Raw genomic sequence first — 16182 nt, 5'->3', positions numbered from 1 at the left:
AAGGGGAGATAGAGTCAATGTTTGTAATGGCTCAGCCATTCCCACTCCTTATTCAATCCTGAGTTGATTGTGTCTAGTTTGCATATCAATTCCAGCTCAGCAGTCTCTCCTTGGAGTCTGTTTTTGAAGTTTTTCTGTTGTAATATAGCCACCCGCAGGTCTGTCACTGAAGGCCAGACAGGTTAAAGTGTTCTCCCACTGGTTTTTGAGTATTATGATTCCTGATGTCAGATTTGTGTCCATTAATTCTTTTGTGTAGAGACTGTCCGGTTTGGCCAATGTACGCAACCCCACCCCACATACCCCCTCCCACCCACCAACCTCCTCCCAGAGCCTGCACCCCCCCACGTACCCCTCCCACCCCCAACCCACTCCCAGAGCCTGCACCCCCACCCCACACACACCCTCCTTCCCCTGACCCCTGCCCAAAACCTGCACCGCAACCCCCTCCCCACATACACCCTCCCACCCCCCAACCCCCTCCCAGAGCCTGCACCCCAACCCCTTCCCCACATATCCCCTGCCACCCCCCAACCTCCTCCCAGAGCCTGCACCCCTACCCCTTCCCCACATATCCCCTACCACTTCCAGCCCCATCCCAGAGCCTGCACCCCCACGCCTTCCCCACATACCCCCTACCACCCCCAGCCCCATCCCAGAGCCTTCACCCCCACCCCTTCCCCACATACCCCCTACCACCCCCAGCCCCATCCCAGAGCCTGCACCCCCACCCCTTCCCCACATACCCCCTCCCACCCATCAGCCCCCTCCCAGAGCCTGCACCCCCAGCCCTTCCCCACATACCCGTCCCACCCCCCTGACCCCCTTCCAGAGCCTCCACCCCCACCCCTTCCCCACATACCCCTTCCAACCCCCTCCCAGAGCCTGCACCCCCACCCCTTCCCTACATACACCCTCCCACCCCCCAACTCCCTGCCAGAGCCTGCACCCCGACTCCATCCCCACATACCCCCTCCGACCCCCCAACGCCCTCCCAGAGCCTGCACCCCAGCCCCCTCCCCACCTACCCATTCCCACCCCTGACCCCCTCCCAGAGCCTGAACCCCCACCCCTTCCCCACATACCCCCTCCCACCCCACAGCCCCCTCACAGAGCCTGCACCCCAACCCCACGTAACCCTCCAAACCCCCAACCCACTCCCAGAGCCTGCACACCCACCCCTTCCCCACATACACCCTCCCACCTCCGACCCCCTCCCAGAGCCTGCACCCCCACCCCTTCCCCACATACCCCCTCCCACCCCACAGCCCCCTCACAGAGCCTGCACCCCAACCCCACGTAACCCTCCAAACCCCCAACCCACTCCCAGAGCCTGCACACCCACCCCTTCCCCACATACACCCTCCCACCCCCGACCCCCTCCCAGAGCCTGCACCCCAACCCCTTCCCCACATACCCCCTCCCACCCCACAGCCCCCTCACAGAGCCTGCACCCCAACCCCACGTAACCCTCCAAACCCCCAACCCACTCCCAGAGCCTGCACACCCACCCCTTCCCCACATACACCCTCCCACCTCCGACCCCCTCCCAGAGTCTGCACCCCAACCCCTTCCCCACATACACCCTCCCACCCCCAACCCCCTCCCACAGCCTGCACCCCCACCCCACACACACCCTCCCACCCCCAACCCCCTCCCAGAGCCTGAACCCCACCTCTTCCCCACTGTGAAAGTGAAATGAATTATATTAAAGAAATAGAAGGAATTAAAGAATGCTGTATGTATCTTTAAGTAGAAATGAGAAATGCTGCAAGCCAGGGGGCAGGAAAGCAGACATTAACTGCTTAACTTGCCACTTAAGGGCAATTGGTGAAGCATTAGTCAGATCGATAAGAGTTAACAAGGAAGCAGGATATGCATATTGTGCTCCATGCATATTTTACAATTTTGCTCTCTCTGTCCCTTTGTTTAGTTCGCACCCTTTTACCTGTATAAATAAGACTGTTTGAATCTTGCATGGAGGCTCACATTATCTGAATGTATTAGCAGAGCGCTGTGCTAAAACAGAGTGGTCTGAGAAACTAGGAGTCCTGAGTCTAACTTTGACAATTTGGAGGTTCCACCGAGATGGCAACCGTCTTCACTGGGGCTGTGTGATTCCTGACCGTTTTTGTAGGACGACCGTGGTAGCCGGCACCTGGGCATTTGGCCCGAGCGGTCCTCCTCCTGAACGGAAGGGTGCACGACCACAGTGAGGTCTACGCCATCGAACCTGTTGGTTCCCACTCTGTTCTGGTAGGGATCCCGGGATCTGACATCAGGAATCTGGTCAGGTAATTATTTCTGTGTTTTGTCCGGACTGAGGACTGTCCTGTCTCTGTGTCTATCTGTCCTCCTGTGGAGTGTTTGAGTCTGGGTGCCATCTCCGTCCGGGGATCGGCCGACCAAGGGGTTCCTGTCCCCGCGGTCTGAGTGAGTGAAATCTGCACAATCGCAGCCGCACCGCACCTTGGGTAAAACCCTTGGTGTGAAAGCAAGGGCGATTGAGTCAGTAGCCTGTGGGCTCCTTTTGTGTATTGCACCGGGCATCGCTCTGACAAACCCCAATTTCCTTCTTGTGTGATTGGTGTGTGTAAAGTCCTCCTGTATTGGTAACCAGACGTCTAAGTCAGGACAGTTCCCTAAAGGAACGCTGGCTCAGTTTTAGGAAGGGTCCGGACTCCTGTAAATTTCTGGAAAAATGGTCTAGGCTAACTCAGGGAGATCCCAAAACTCAGTGGCCACTGTTAAAACCTCGGAACAAGGACCGAGTGGACACCTTAAAAAAAAAAAAAAACTCGGCCAGCCTAAAACTAAATTGGCTAAAGCAGAGGTTAATTGTTTCATGCAGTGGTGGGAAGAGGCAAATCGTAGGTGGACAAAATCAAAACTCACCTCTCTCAAATATTCAAATAATAAATTAAAAGCTTTATTAAAAGCCTCCTCTCCCACCACCAGACTGAGCGCTCCCCTTCACCCTGTTCTCTGACAAAAAAAACAACAACAACAACCCCGGATCGATCCCAACTCCCTTCATACTCCCCTCTCATTGTAAAAAGGATAAAATGCCCCTTGTTCTGTTCCCCTTCGTTGTCTGCCTCAGAAACGGATTCTTTAGTGTTCCATTACCAATTCAGCAAGGAGGGTGGGTCCTCAACTAGCCCCCACCCTTCCTGGTCCCTTTCCTTAAGCATTTCTTTCAAAATTGTGAAATGACCACAATATCACTCACAAAAATGGTTCATTGGAAAAAGCGGGATTGGGCCCAGACAAGCAGGCAAGCAACAGATAAAGAAACTAAAAAAAACACAGGTTGGAAGCCCTAAGGGCATAGTGTCAGGAGTAAGTGCAAGTATGAACCCCTAGAACAATACTTAAAATGGTGAAATCTGAGTTGATAAAGGTGTCATTTTGGGAAATAAACAAGTGATTTAAGGAAAGAGTGAAAAGTTAACTCTACAGAGGCTGGAGAGAATTAAACAGTTAAACTTTGTGAAAATGTTAAAAAGGATCTTGTTAAAAGAATTCTTGGTTTCTTTGCAGCCATTCTAAAGGAAAAATGGGCCCTTTTCCAGAGGAATGTCTGTAAATAATCCAGGTAAAGAGACTATCTAATTAAAATAATTTGATTATGGACAATTGAGTCAAATTTGCTAAAAGAACATGGGGGGGGGGGGGTTCTATTGGAACTTAACTGCCCCAAATGTATAAAGGTAATGTAATCTATGTACAGCTATGTAAAAACAAAGCAGTGTAAGAGGGATGTTAAGGGAGAGAAAATGTGTATGTATCTGTCTGTCTGTGGGAATATGTGAGGTTTGTAAAACTCCTGTTTTGTAAGTTTAAGATAAATTGGTTTTGTTTTGTTTATAATGCCACTAAAAATCCATTTGACTCTTTAATTCAAAGTTGCAAAACTGACAGACCTTTTTGCCAGACACAGGTAATCAGTGTTGGTTGACTTTGAGATTTGGTATTTAACCCTTAAGGGGTAACTTGATTCTTTATAAAATTTAAATGTTTTCAAATAAAGACCAAGTCATGACTGCAGCAGGACAGTCAAAATCAGAAAAATAGGGAGAGATTCTGGATTCTGTTTGTTTGTTTGTTTTTGTAACAAAATAGCAGATGAAAGCTGTAGGAAAAGAATAAAGACAGTGGCCCTCTGAAGCAACAGCAGGGGTGAGGTGCATAAAACCAAAAGAAGCAATGTTAGAAACACTGAGCCTTAAAATGGCTCTGTGTAATCAGACTGTCTCTTTGATAAGGGTACATAAAACTCTGTAAGAACAAAAGAAACAGTTACACCCTATGTAAAAATGAATGTGGCTAATGTTTTAAAAGTTAAAGTATAGAAGGAATGTGCAGACGTGTGCAGTGTATATTATAGAGGGGGTAAAAGAAATGCAAACGAAACATGCTACTTAATTAAAATCCTTTTCGGGTTATGGGGATGTTTGTAATTACTGTAAGCAGCCCGGACATTGGAAGAACGAATGTCCGAGCAGGCCTAATAACTCTGTAAATAACCAGCTAGACCCCCTACCGGCACAGCCAGTCAGTCCCCAGCCTTACTTTGTCCCACAGCAATGACGGGACGACGGGGAACCTCAGGAAATTTTAGCTCCTTTACTACCTCTCACTCCCACGGGTGAGTGTGTGTTAACTATCAATGATTTGTCTCTCCCTTTCCTTGTTGATACGGGAGCTTCGCTCTCTGCAGTTCATACTACTGACCTGCCTGCGGTTCCCTGCTCCGGAAAGACTGTGTCTGCTGAGAGCATTTCGGGAGTCCCAACCCCTTATCCCCTTTCAAAACCTCTACCGGTCCAGGTTGATCCCCTATCTGCAGATCATGCCTTCCTTCTCTCTGACTCCACTCCAGTAAATCTTTTGGGTCGGGATCTGTTATGTAAACTTGGCTGCACCATATACTGTTCCCCGGATGGTGTCTATTTGCAAATTCCCCAGTCCTCTCTGAGTGATTCTGTGGCCTCCCTGCTGTCTGAGACCCCCCTTTCCACCCCAGTCCCTTGTTGCACACTGGTCCCGTCCCTTGAACACCTAATTTCGCAGGTCCCATCCTCTCTGTGGCCAAGCCATCCCTCTGAGGTAGGCCACCTAAATACTGACCCCGTCTGCATTACTGTTGACTCCTCCAAACCTCTGCCTCGCCTGTCTCAATACCCTTTAAACCCCGAAGCCGAGGCTGGCATTGCTCCGGTCATGACCACCCTGCGGGAGCAAGGCATTATTGTTCCCTGCTCCAGTCCCTGTAACACCCCTATCCCCCCAGTTCGAAAAGCTGATGGCAAATCATGGCGATTTGTTCAGGACCTTCGAGCCATTAATCGTATTGTCATACCTGCCTTTCCTGTTGTCCCTAACCCAGCAACGATTCTGGCTTCTATCCCACCAGAGGCAACTCATTTTACTGTTGTTGATTTGTGTTCTGCTTTCTTTTCTGTTCCGGTTCACCCTGACTCCCAGTACCTCTTTGCCTTTTCTTACAAGGGACAGCAATATACATGGACTACGCTTCCCCAGGGGTATACTGAAAGCCCATCTTACTTTTCCCAGGCACTAGCCCGAGACCTAGCTGACCTTGTTTTCCCATCCGGGTCCACTCTAGTCCAATATGTAGATGATCTACTCCTCTGTTCCCCCTCGTTATCTGCCTCAAAAACTGATTCTTTAGTGCTCCTTACTGCCCTAGCAAAAAAGGTCACAAGGCTTCTTGCTCAAAACTACAGCTCTGTCAAGCCTCTGTCACATACCTTGGTTTTCTCCTCTCCCAGGGTTCCCGTACACTTTCTCCCGCCCGCGTCCAGGCTATCCTTAGCTTTCCCCGACCCCGCTCCCCACGCCAGGTCCGAAAGTTTTTGGGCATGGCTGGATTTTGCAGGCAATGGATTCCCCAGTATGCCTCCCTTGCAAAACCTCTCCAGGAACTCACTCGACTCTCTGTGCCTGACCCCATGCCATGGCCCCCTGAAGCAGACTCTGCCTTTGTTTCCCTCAAACAGGGTTTGGCTTCTGCCCCCGCTTTAGGGCTGCCTGACTACTCTAAGCCCTTTACCCTTTTCTGCCATGAACAATCTGGCTGTGCACTTGGAGTTCTCACTCAGGTGCACGGAGGCAAGAACCGCCCAGTGGCTTATTTCTCTGCCACTTTGGACCCTGTGGCCCAAGGCTTACCCCCCTGCCTGCGTGCTGTGGCTGCCGCAGCACGCCTAGTTGAAATGTCCGAATCCCTTGTCCTTCGCTCTCCCCTTACCCTCCTGGTCCCTCACTCTGTGGAAACCCTCCTGCTACAACGTAACACAGGCCACCTCTCCTCCGCTCGCCTTACTAGGTATGAACTTTTACTGCTGTCAGCTTCGTATATTACTGTGAAGCGTTGTTCTCAGTTAAACCCTGCCACTCTCCTTCCTTTGTCTGATGACGGTGATCCCCACGACTGCCTTGCAACTGTTTCTGCTGTCACCATCCCGCGCTCAGACCTTTCTGATGTCCCTCTCCCTAACTCTGACCTTGTTTTGTTTACTGATGGTTCCTGTTTTCGAGACAACCAAGGTCGTCTCCTTGCAGGGTACGCTGTAGTGTCACTCGCTGAGACCCTAGAAGCTGCGCCTTTACCTTCTGTGACCTCAGCACAAGTTGCCGAATTGGTTGCCCTCACCCGTGCCTGCTTTTTGGCAGAGGGACGCTCCGCCACTATTTACACTGACTCCCGCTATGCTTTTGGGGTTGTACCTGACTTTGGCACCCTCTGGCAAGCTCGGAGTTTCCTTACCTCCGCCGGTACCCCTATCAAAAATGGCCCCTACATCGCTGCTCTCCTGTATGCAGTTTTACTTCCGTCTGCCCTAGCTATTGTTAAGTGCCCTGGCCACTCGACGGCGGATACTGATGTTGCTAAGGGTAACGCATTTGCTGCTGCCTCTGCTAAACATGCTGCTGCCGTAGAACCTTCCCCAGATGCATTTCTAGGTTCCCTTTGTGTTTCTATACCACCGCCGACCCTCACCAACCTCACCCTGCTCCAAGACTCTGCCACAGAAGCCGAAAAGGACTCCTGGGTTGCCCAGGGTTGCTCTCTATATCCTGATTCCCTTTGGCGTTCGCCTACTGGTGCCTTTGTGGCCCCCTTTTCACTCTACCCATCGCTGGCCGACCTGCTACACGGTGTTTAGCATATCGGAAAGGAGGGAATGGTCTCTGCTGTAACTAAGGCAGGATGGTGGGCCCCGCATTTCAGCTCCTTTGCAGCCCGCCACTGTGCCGCCTGTACCACTTGCCAAAGCCACAATATTGGTAAACCTGGAAAAGTGGCTCAGGGGTTCCGGGGCCTGCCCCAGGCACCATTCTTGCATTGGCAACTTGATTTTGTACAAATGCCGAAGTGTCAACGATATGAATCTATTTTGTGTGTGGTATGTTTATTTTCTGGTTGGATTGAAGCCTTTCCTTGTCGCAAGGCTGACTCACTGTCTGTTGCTAAATGTTTGTTAAATCATATTATGCCTGCCAAGGGAATTCCTGCCACTCTGTCCAGTGACCGGGGTACACATTTTACCGGACAAATTGTTCAACACCTGGATCGTATATTACATATCACACACCTGCTGTACTGTCCCTACCATCCACAAAGTGCAGGTGCTGTGGAAAGGCGAAATGGTGTACTTAAGAATAAGCTTGCTAAGATTTGTGACTCCACAGGGTTAAGCTGGCCAGCAGCTTTACCACTAGCCCTTATGGAAATGCGATCCACTCCATCCCAAAGGCATAAATTGAGTCCCTTTGAAATTGTTATGGGACGGCCCATGCGAGCTATGGCTACCATTACTCCAGTCCCAGACTTGAACTTGACTCACAGTACGCTCCTTCAATATTGCAAGGGATTAATGCAAGCTGTAAGTCACTTCCATTCACAGGTTCGAGCCGCCTGGCCAACAGAACCCACCTCTGACGCTTGCCACGACCTCGAGCCAGCTGATTGGGTCTACGTACGGCACCATCATTGAAAACACGCCTTGGAGCCCCGGTGGAAGGGTCCTCATCAGGTACTGCTTACTACCCAGACAGCTGTTAAACTATCTGGCATTGCAGCGTGCATACATGCTTCACAGTGTAAGAAGACACCCTCCCCGGCGAACCAATCATCACCTCAGGACCACGCAGAGTCAATTTTGACTCCGGAAGAAGACGTAGAGGAACAGCCTGCAGTACCTTACAATCTACGCTCTCGTAAGGGTTGCCAGAAGCAGACGAGGACCTAAAGCAAGGCCCAAGAAGAAGCAGTAGTGAGCCTAGCGCCTGCTGCCCGGTGGATGTAAAACCGTGACTGCGGTTCCCTCAGTTGAGGTTGTCAGAACCGGAAGGGCCTTGCCTCCGACATGAGCCTCTGGTGGTGCCTGTTCCTCGGCTGCTGGTGTCTTAAGGTCTGGGGAGTCCACAATGACAATTCTTTTATCCAGCAGTAAGTGTGGATAGCTCAGACCCTTAATATTTCTAATTGCTGGGTCTGCAGCCACATCCCAGCCCACTCTCAAGCTGGTGTTCCTGTCCTGGCAATCCCACTCAATTCCCCAGATCCCACTGGAGGACTTCATCCGTTTAACAAAACATGGAACAGCAATGACACTTGGGAAGCAGTGGGAATAAATGTATCTAAATGGATAAGTGTGGTGGAGGGAAAAGGTCATTGGTGTTGGGTGTGTAATGGGACAGGGCTGGATCTGGGAAAAAGTCGTTGCCTTCAACATATTGTGGCCAATGGTGTATGGGATTATTCGAACAAAACTAAAGAGTGGCGGGCCGGGTACGGGGATATGAATTTTTTCTTGACCTGGGATCAAACAGAAAAATCAATCTCATGTTCCCCCTACAGTAATCTTAGTGAAAACAATACAATCTTTCAATGCCATGCAAATAACACCACTCCTCATAAGGAGAATTACCCTGTGCCCTTCGGAGGATATTACTCCTCCTTTGTAGGCACCTATGTGACAAATGGGTGCAACCGACCCTTCCCAGCCTTAATAGGCCATCATTGGGTTTGTGGGACCAAAGCTTATACTGTGTTACCAGCTAACTGGTCAGGTATCTGTTATCCCGCTTTGTCTTTCAGAAAAAGCTAATATCAGCTACAGGACAACCTAATAAGAAACAAATAAAAGTGGGTATGATTATCCATGCCTGTTGCTCCAAAGCCCTGTAGTGAAGACATCTCACTAGGATCCTGTATGTGGGATAAAATGAATAATGAGACCAAAGTACTGTATAATGGGCTATGTGTATGTGTTAATTCTTGGAGGGGGGAGTGTTTTAAAAGATGGAAGTGTTAGCAACCTTCCAATAGACAAATGTAAATGTAATGTAAGTAATGTGTTTACAAAAGGTAAAAAGGTAACAGTTCCTAAAACAAACAAAAGGGCAATGTGGGAAACCGAACCATTCATATTATACATGCAAATGGCAACATGTTAAGAATTGCCATTGCAGAAAGACATAACAGCTTACCATTGGTATAATATATTTTCTGAATGGTCTCCCACAACTACTGGCGTACTAATGTTACTAACCCTAATTGGTTTTGATTTTAAATTGTATGTGGGTTTAATTGTAACGTTTGAAATGTGCTGTTGGATAAAACAAATGTATGCAAAGCTAGAGCCACAGGCCCAAATCACCTCCCAGTATTTTCTATTACGTGGACTAAATAAGAAGTGACACTGGCGATTAATAATCTTAGTGTCAAAAGGGGGATATGTAGGAGCAGGATCTTATAATGTCCCATAGGAATTAACGTATGATTTGATTTCATTCCTGTCAGCCACCCTTTTTGAATAGCAGAAAGGAATGACAGACCAGAACAATCCTTATGACTGATTATGGTCACCCTTTTGTTTTAGAATAAGTTATAATGTCTATTATGGTTTCCTATATGTATTACAGAGTAGGCCTCTAGTTAAATATACATTTCTTTGTTTTAAGGTTTAGTAAGTAAGAAACAGGATTCTCTAGTGTGTCTATGTTAAGTAGATTAGAGGAACATTGAAGGCCTGTGTCAGGACTGAGATCCCCACTTTGAACTTTAGGGTACAAATGTAGGGGCCTGCGTGAAAAACTTCTAAGCTTAACTACCAGCTTAGCTCTGGTTCGGCTGCCACCATCAATGGATTCCCTCCCTGGGAAGCCTTGAAAAACCCTCACCAAATCCCTGGTGAAAACAAATCCAAAACCCCTTGGATCTTAAAACAAGGAGAAATTAACCATTCCCCTCCTTCCTCCCACCAACTCCTGGTGAATCAAGATCCAAAACCCCTTTGGATCTAAAACAAGGAAAAATCAATCAGGTTCTTAAAAAGAAGGTTTTTAATTAAAGAAAAAGGTAAAAATCATCTCTGTAAAATCAGTATGGAAATTAACCTTACAGGGTAATCAAACTTAAAGAGCTCAGAGGACTCCCCTCTAGTCTCAGGTTCAAAGTACAGCAAACAAAGATAAACACTCTAGTGAAAGGTACATTCACAAGTTGAGAAAAACAAAGGAAAACTAACACGCCTTGCCTGGCTATTTACTTACAAGTTTGAAATAGGAGAGGCTTGTTTAGAAAGATGTGGAGAACCTGGATTGATGTCTGGTCCCTCTCATTCCCGGAGAACGAACACACTCCCAAACAAAGAACACAAACAAAAGCCTTCCCCCCCCCAAGATTTGAAAGTATCTTGTCCCCTTATTGGTCCTTTAGGTCAGATGCCAGCCAGGTTACCTGAGCTTCTTAACCCTTTACAGGGAAAAGGATTTTGGAGTCTCTGGCCAGGAGGGATTTATAGTACTGTACACAGGACAGCTATTACCCTTCCCTTTATAGTTATGACACGCCCCCCAAATCACAGATAGTGTTGGATGTTCGGTTCCACACTGGCTGTGATTTCTTCCTGGAGTTTTAGGAGAAAACAGAGTTAATAAGACACATGTACCTTTAGACATACTACTGATTATATAAAAACTAACAATAAGTTTCATTCCAAAAACAATTGTTAACCAGTTAACTCTGGGAAACTTTCCCGGGAGAGTGCATCAGCCACTTTGTTAGAAGCTCCCGAAATGTGTTGTATTTCAAAATCAAAATCTTGGAGAGCTAAACTCCACCGAAGAAGTTTTTTGTTATTTCCCTTGGCGGTATGAAGCCACTGTAGCGCAGCATGGTCTGTTTGTAGTTGGAAACGCCGTCCCCAAACATATGGGCGTAGCTTTTCCAGCGCGTACACAATGGCATAGCATTCCTTTTCGCTGATTGACCAATGGCTTTCCCTCTCAGACAGTTTCTTACTGAGAAATACGACAGGATGGAATTCTTGATCCGGTCCTTCCTGCATTAAAACTGCTCCCACGCCTCGCTCGGACGCATCTGTGGTTACTTGGAACGGTTTGTCAAAGTCTGGGGCCCTTAGCACAGGGTCAGACATGAGTGTTGCCTTAAGCTGGTTAAAGGCCTTTTGACACTCATTAGTCCACTGAACTGCATTTGGCTGTTTCTTTCTGGTTAGGTCTGTCAGCGGGGCGGCGATTTGGCTGTAGTGGGGTACAAATCGCCTATAATATCCAGCCAAGCCTAAGAAGGATTGGACCTGTTTCTTAGACTTTGGAACCGGCCACTTTTGGATAGCATCCACTTTGGCCTGTATGGGATTTATAGTTCCTTGACCCACCTGGTGCCCCAGGTAAGTCACTCTGTTTTGGCCTATTTGACACTTTTTAGCCTTAACAGTTAGTCCTGCCTGCTGAATGCGCTCGAAAACTTTTTCCAGGTGCTCCATGTGCTCTGCCCATGAATCAGAAAAAATGGCCACATCATCGAGGTAGGCAACTGCAGATTCTCCCAATCCCGCTAGGAGACCATCTACAAGTCTTTGGAAGGTGGCGGGTGCATTTCGCAACCCGAAAGGGAGTACATTGAATTCATACACCCCTGCCTGGGTGACGAAGGCTGACCTTTCCTTAGCGGGTTCATCTAGTGGTACTTGCCAGTACCCCTTGGTTAAGTTTAAAGTAGAGATGAATTGGGCATGTCCCAATTTCTCCAATAGCTCATCTGTGCGTGGCATTGGATAGTTGTCAGGACGAGTTACAGCATTTAGCTTACGGTAGTCCACGCAAAAGCGTATTTCCCCATCTGGTTTGGGAACTAGAACCACTGGAGATGCCCATGCACTCTTAGAGGGGCGGATTATACCCATCTGTAGCATGTCCTGGATCTCCCTTTGTATAGCAGTTTTGGCATGAGGTGACTCCCGGTAGGGTGGGGTTCTAATAGGGTGAGCATTACCTGTGTCAATGGAGTGGTATGCCCGTTTGGTCCATCCTGGAGTGGCTGAGAAAATTGGTGCAAAGCTTGTGCACAGCTCCTTGATCTGCTGTCGCTGCAGACGTCCAAGGGTCATGGAGAGGTTCACCTCTTCCACGCCACCATCCTTTTTTCCTTCGTAGTAGACACCTTCAGGCCACTCCGCGTCATCTGTTTCCTGGGCTGTAAACTGGCAAACGTTTAATTCTCTGGAATAAAAGGGCTTAAGAGAATTAACATGGTATACCTTAGGCTTTATGTTGGAGGTGGGGGAGGCTATGAGATAGTTAACAGCTCCTAGGCGCTCCTGGACCGTGAATGGTCCTTCCCACGACGCTTCCATTTTATGGGCCTGGATTGCCTTTAAGACCATGACTTGGTCTCCTACTTTGAAGGACCGTTCTCTGGAATGCTTATCATACCAGGCCTTTTGCTCTTCCTGAGCATCCTTTAGGTTTTCTTTAGCAAGGGCCAAAGAATGTCGGAGGGTGTTTTGTAGGTTGCTTACAAAGTCTAGAATGTTTGTTCCTGGAGAAGGCGTAAACCCCTCCCATTGCTGCTTCACCAACTGTAATGGCCCCTTAACCTCACGGCCATACACAAGTTCAAATGGTGAAAACCCTAAGCTGGGATGTGGTACAGCCCTGTAGGCAAAAAGCAACTGCTGCAACACGAGGTCCCAATCATTGGAGTGTTCATTTACAAATTTACGTATCATGGCCCCCAAAGTTCCATTAAACCTCTCCACCAGGCCATTGGTTTCATGGTGGTAAGGGGTGGCAACCAAGTGATTCACCCCATGAGCTTCCCACAGGTTTTCCATGGTTCCTGCCAGGAAGTTAGTTCCCGAATCTGTAAGGATGTCGGAGGGCCAACCTACCCTGGCAAAAATGTCTGTTAATGCCTGGCACACACTTTTAGCCCTGGTGTTGCTTAAGGGTACTGCTTCCGGCCATCGGGTAGCAAAATCCATGAAAGTCAGTACGTACTGCTTTCCTCTGGGTGTCTTCTTTGGGAAAGGACCCAGAATATCCACAGCTACGCGCTGAAATGGGACCTCAATTATGGGTAGTGGCTGGAGAGGGGCTTTAACCTGGTCTTGGGGTTTTCCCACTCGTTGGCACACCTCACAAGACCGGACATAATTAGCAACGTCCTTGCCCATTCCCTCCCAGTGGAAGGACTTCCCCAACCGGTCTTTGGTTCTGTTCACCCCAGAATGGCCACTGGGATGATCATGGGCTAAGCTCAAGAGCTTTACCCGATACTTAGTGGGAACTACCAACTGCCTTTGAGGATGCCAGTCTTCCTGGTGCCCACCAGAAAGAGTCTCCTTGTATAAAAGTCCTTGTTCTACAACAAACCGGGATCGGTTAGAAGAGCTGAGAGGCGGTGGGGTGCTCCGCGCCACCGCCCAAGCTTTTTGAAGGCTGTCATCTGCTTCCTGCTCGGCCTGGAACTGTTCCCTTGATGCTGGAGACATCAGTTCCTCCTTGGACTGTGGACTGGGGCTTGGTCCCTCTGGAAGTGATGCAGGTGCTGGGGCTGTTTCCATTGACTGTGAACCGCTGTCCGCTGGTGCACTATGTGGTAACTCAGGCTCTGGCTGAGCCTCTTGGGTAGGGTTATCTGCTGCTTCTGCCAGTTCAGGCTCGCTGGTGCCCTCTGGCATTGGAGTTGTAGACGGGTTTGCAAGCGCTGGACTCAGGGCTGGCAATGGTTCTGGTGCTGGTTGCGTTGCCAGTTCCGGTTCTGGGACTGGCTTTGGCTGGGTCTCTGGGATTGGATCCACTACGGCTGTTGCAGTCGTTGGCAGAGGATCCAGTTCCACCACCTTTGTCTGGGTCTCCGGTAACACAGACGGGGCCCTGGTGGACGGCTCAGGAACAGGGATGGGGGTGAAAGCTTGCTTAGCCTGGCTGCGGGTGACTATTCCCACCCTCTTGGCTACCTTCACATGGTTGGCCAAATCTTCCCCCAGCAGCATGGGAATGGGATAATTGTCATAGACTGCAAAAGTCCACATTCCTGACCAGCCCTTGTACTGGACATGCAACGTGGCTGTAGGCAAGGTTACAGATTGTGACACGAAGGGTTGAATTGTCACTGTAGCCTCTGGGTTGATGAGTTTGGGGTCCACTAGGGATTGGTGGATAGTTGACACTTGAGCCCCAGTGTCCCTCCAAGCGGTAACCTTCTTTCCGCCCACTCTCAAGGTTTCCCTTCGCTCCGAGGGTATGAGAGAGGCATCTGGGTTTGGGGATCTTTGGTGTGATTGGGGTGTAATGAACTGTAATCGGTTGGGGTTCTTGGGGCAGTGAGCCTTTATATGTCCCAGTCCATTACATTTAAAACATCGCCCTGCTAAGGTATCACCGGGACGAGGTTGGTTGGTGGAGACTGGTGTGGTGGGGTGAGAAGGCGTCTGGGGTTTCCCTTGGGATGTGGGTGGGGCCTTGGGTTGTCCCCGGTGGTAAGGTTTTGTTTCGGCTTGCCCCTTCTGATATTCGCTCCAACTGCTACTAGTTTTTTTCTTTTCTGCCACCTCCACCCATTGGGCTCCAATCTCCCCCGCCTCAGTTACAGTTTTGGGCTTCCTATCTAGGATGTACCTTTCTATTTCCTCAGGAACACCCTCTAAAAACTGCTCCATTTTTACTAGGGAAAGCAGATCTTCCAGAGATTTAACATTTGCTCCTGATACCCAGGCATCACAATTTTTGTCAATGTGGTAGGCATGACGGGTAAATGACACATCCGGTTTCCACTTTAGGGCTCTGAACCGCCGACGGGCATGCTCGGGTGTTAGCCCCATTCTGAGTCTGGCCTTGTTTTTAAAAAGTTCATAACTGTTCATGTGTTCCTTAGGCATTTCAGCCGCCACCTCTGCTAAGGGTCCACTGAGCTGCGGCCTCAGCTCTACCATGTACTGGTCTGCAGTGATGCTGTATCCAAGGCAGGCCCTTTCAAAATTTTCTAAGAAGGCCTCAGTATCATCGCCTGCCTTGTAGATGGGGAATTTTCTGGGATGGGAAGTGGTACCTGGAGGGGGGTTGTTAGCATTGGCTGGTGCATCCTGCTTAGCCTTTGCTACTTCCAGTTCATGCTTCCTTTCTTTTTCTCTCTCCTCCATCTCTTTTTCTTTCAGCTCCATCTCTTTCTCTTTCATCTTCATCTCTTTTTCTTTCAGCTCCATAGTTCTCTTGTGAGCCCTCCTCTTTGGCTTTTTCCAGCTCCATCTCTCTTTCATGGGCCTCCTTTTTGGCTTTTTCTTCTCTTTCTTTTAGCTCCATCTCTCTCTTGTGGGCCTCCTCTTTGGCTTTCTCCTCTCTGTCTCTCAGCTCTATCTCTCTCTTGTGGGCCTCCTCTTTGGCTTTTCTTCTTTGGTAGTCATTTTCCTGTTTTCTTGTGCTGGGTCACCCCCTTTGCAGTTGACAAACTGGAAGCTCTCAGCTCTGGCTGCTGCAGAGTTAACAGTAACTTCTAACTAGCTACTCCCGAGGATGTAAAAAGAAAAAAAACCAATTCAGCTTGTAAATACCTTTTACCAGTCATTTGCTAATTGAACCCTTCTCTTAACAAAGGACCTGTAAAAAAAACTTAACACCTCTGCCTTCAGGCAAGGAGAGATAAGATATGCATCTATCTACTTCCAGCTCCGCTTTCCAAGCAGCTAGAAGGAAAAAAAAATCTCACTGGCTTTTGGGTTTAAAATGATCCCACCGCTGCCACCATGTCAGGACTGAGATCCCCACTTTGAACTTTAGGGTACAAATGTAGGGGCCTGCGTGAAAAACTTCTAAGCTTAACTACCAGCTTAGCTCTGG

This window comes from Chrysemys picta, chromosome 12 (assembly GCF_011386835.1).
Source record: "Chrysemys picta bellii isolate R12L10 chromosome 12, ASM1138683v2, whole genome shotgun sequence".
In the NCBI taxonomy this organism is placed as follows: Eukaryota; Metazoa; Chordata; order Testudines; family Emydidae; genus Chrysemys; species Chrysemys picta.
The sequence above is the reverse complement of the archived record's forward strand: the minus strand, read 5'-3'. Positions refer to the sequence as shown.